Consider the following 3796-nt stretch of genomic DNA (forward strand, 5'->3'; position numbering starts at 1 on the left):
AGCACTAACAAGAAATGCAGTATTATTGTTATTGTTGTCAAATAAATTTTGTATTTGTCTTCTGAAACGGGCTTAAGTCAGTTTGTAGTATTAATGTTTGTCACGTGTCAAGAGTACTCCAGGAAGCACGAATCCAGCATTCCACGACATTCGCATTCTTCATAACACCATTTAACCTTTTTACAATCTCTAATTTGATTCAGCATTCTAGATTAGAATACTGTCTTTACATTTTCAAGTCTGTATAATATAATCAGAGAATCTTCTATACTTTTGTTACATGGGCGTAACCAGGATTTTTTTTCGGGTGGTAGGATTAGGGGTGTGGATAAAAATTGTACTTTAACTATTAATCATACATTCTTTATTGGGAGCGAACAAAATCATTCTTACAAAAGATTATCAGCTTCATAAGGGAGAAATAGGTTAAAATGAGCCTTCAGACATTGCCAGTGTGACAGATCTTTATTGAGACAGCTTGCCGCCCAGTTCGTCGAACGGCGCGGGAGGATCTAAGTCTAATTTATAATAATAAAATAAAAATATTAATAACAATAATAATAATAAAATAAAAATCGCCCTGATCTGCTGCTCATCGATACAAAAAGAAAAAGCCGCTTCCATTATTGACGTTGCCGTACCACTGTCTCATAATTTAAGAAAAATTGAGTTGGAAAAACAACGAAAATATGGGAACCCAGGCTTGGAGATTTAGCGTTTATGGAAGTTATCTAAAACAACAATATACCCCATTGTTATATCTGTTGATTATTATAAACGAATAATAAGAAGACTCAGGATATAACTTATAAGACATGAAATCAGCTGTTTAATCTAACGCCATATTGGTTGACAACAACAGTTACAAGGGATGTTACTAACAAACACCGATTGGTGCAACCTATATAAAACACACATCAACAATATCAACCGAGGTGTTAATAAACAACTGACCTCACAGATGCCTTCAAAGCCCTTGACATTCCTAGAAACATTCTCGTTGCCTGTCAGAGGGCGGTACTGCTGTAGACCTGCCACATCACGAGAAAATTCCTCAGAGGAAACTGATAAAAAGAGTACGATGAAATTTGTTTCCCTAAAACGAAACTCGACCCAGGCAGCGCCAGAGAATGAATACTCGTTCGTTTCTAACATAATAATAATAACAATAACAATAATAATAATAGTAATAGTAATAACCTTTATACCTGTGAATAAATGTGTCTTACGAATACTAGATGCTATAAAAGTGTAGAGTCAAAGAAAGGATCGTTGCCATCAGATTGCGTCAAAAGCAAATATCTGTGGATGCAAACATAAAGATGTTAATGAAAAACATTTAGAGGACGTCGTAAATGGATGCCTCCAATAAAGAAGGGTAATGGCCTCTGTGTAATTTTCTTGCTTTCTTTTTAGTGTAATCAACAAAACCTTAATCAGGAGTCAGATTTCTGAAGGGAAAATGCCAGAGATAGTTTCAAGTAGATTATTGAAGTTGACATTTGAAATATGTATTATAATCAATACTTTTCTATGTTTGGTACCAGCATAAGATAAACATTTGAGTCCTTCGTGAAACAGAGGCGGCCTTGGGATGTAGTGAGTTGGGCAACCGCCCACACCCAGCGCCTTAAGGGGGGCCCGCGATAAAGAAAAACCTTTGTTACCGCCAGTTCCACCTTCCCATTCGGTCTATAAGGCAGATCATGTAAAGGTCATATGTTTCTAAGGCCCAAGGTTAACGAAGGTGTCCTGTGGTCAGCACAACGGCTAACCGCCTTTACTTTTCCCCAGCTAATGTCAGGTACCCACTAGAGATGATGGGACTCGGGGGAGCCATAAAGATCCCGAAATTACCCCCCCCCCAGTTTTCCCCAGGTTTCGAAGTGCTTTACCCGTCACCCACCGCGCCTCTCTACTACAAGTATTCGTGGCCGTGATATGACACTCGCTAAGGGCCCCACGCACTGCTAAGGCTGCCTCTGCTTCTTTAAGTAAAAAATCTTAAGTTACAATTTCGAAACATTAGCAAGCATATCTATCTATCTATCTATCTATCTATCTATCTATCTATCTATCTATCTATCTATCTATCTATCTATCTATCTATCTATCTATCTATCTATCTATCTATCTATCTATCTATCTATCTATCTATCTATCTATCTATCTATCTATCTATCTATCTATCTATCTATCTATCTATCTATCTATCTATCTATCTATCTATCTATCTATCTATCTATCTATCTATCTATCTATCTATCTATCTATCTATCTATCTATCTATCTATCTATCTATCTATCTATCTATCTATCTATCTATCTATCTATCTATCTATCTATCTATCTATCTATCTATCTATCTATCTATCTATCTATCTATCTATCTATCTATCTATCTATCTATCTATCTATCTATCTATATATGTATAGGCACAGTAGGTTCAACTGAGTATCACTGTAGAGATCAATAGCTCTTCGTGGTAAATGCTGAAAATAATATGAAGAAATTTAAAACTAGATTCTGTGTATCACACAGATATAGTTATTTGACAATTTGTTTCTTATTCCTGTGTGTAGCTGTTTGGTTTAGTAATCAACTTCTCCGAGTATTTTAACTGAACCATTAAAGCTTATTATTAAATGTGCACTGCATCTAGGCGATACTATTGATATAAAGAATTTTTAGGGGGAAAAAAGTTTATAAGGAAGTTTCAGAAGTTTGTATTATGCTACATACAAACTCGTATACTGCTCATGTAGGGCTAGTCGCTGCTACATACAAACTCGTATACTGCTCATGTAGGGCTAGTCACACTAACACATTACGTGCGCTTTTGCCGGCCTGCCATATGCCTTTCACATTGTATCTAAACCACACAGTGGCGTTCCGTACAAAGACACTCCCCTCACAAAACATATAGAACCCGAACAGATGATATTTAATGCTTAACACTACTCTTTAACTCCGCTGGCGGATCCAGAGTGGGGATGGGGGACAATCGCATCCCGAAAATCATTCTGTACGGGCAACTTGCCTCTGGCTCCAGAAAAACCTGTCGCCCCCAACCCGTTATGTTGATGTGATAAAATGGGATCTAAAATCAGTGAACATTGATACTGACCATTGGGAAGAGATAGCCACTAGTTGGAGAGAGACGGTGACCAAGAAAGCTATGGACAGCGAGAAAACAAGGGCCTCGACTCTTGAAGAAAAGCGCCGTACCACACGGAAAATGGACAGCTTCTCTACCACCAAAGCGAAATCTACCTTGACATGCAATATATGTGGACGGGAGTGTCTCTCCAAAATAGGGCTTCACAGCCATATGAAAAGTTATTCGAGATGAACCATAGTCGTTTCACGACTGAAGGAGGCCGACGATGGATGATATATAGGCCTATATATATATATATGTATATATATTAAATGCTTGCATAGTTGATTTTAAAAATTAAATTTTTCACTTTCAGAAAAAAAAGTAGCCGTTGCACCAGAACTTTGAAAGGTCTAAAATATAGATCTAATGATGTCGTATTTTCAATATCTTTTCTAGTTTAGGAGATCTAAACGGAGCGGACGGACGGACAGACATTCCACACAAAACTAATAGCGTCTTTTCCCCTTTCGGGAGCCGCTAAAAATTGTGGCCTTACAAGTCAGATATAAGTCTATGGTCAGATCTATATTAGAAAAATAAAATGCGAATGTTACTTTGGTATATATCTATATCTGACCTATGTAAAATATAAATGGTTTCTAATAGTAAACACATATCACGTGCCTTCAAAC

The sequence above is a fragment of the Biomphalaria glabrata genome, chromosome 11, assembly GCF_947242115.1.
Source record: "Biomphalaria glabrata chromosome 11, xgBioGlab47.1, whole genome shotgun sequence".
Classification (NCBI taxonomy): domain Eukaryota; kingdom Metazoa; phylum Mollusca; class Gastropoda; family Planorbidae; genus Biomphalaria; species Biomphalaria glabrata.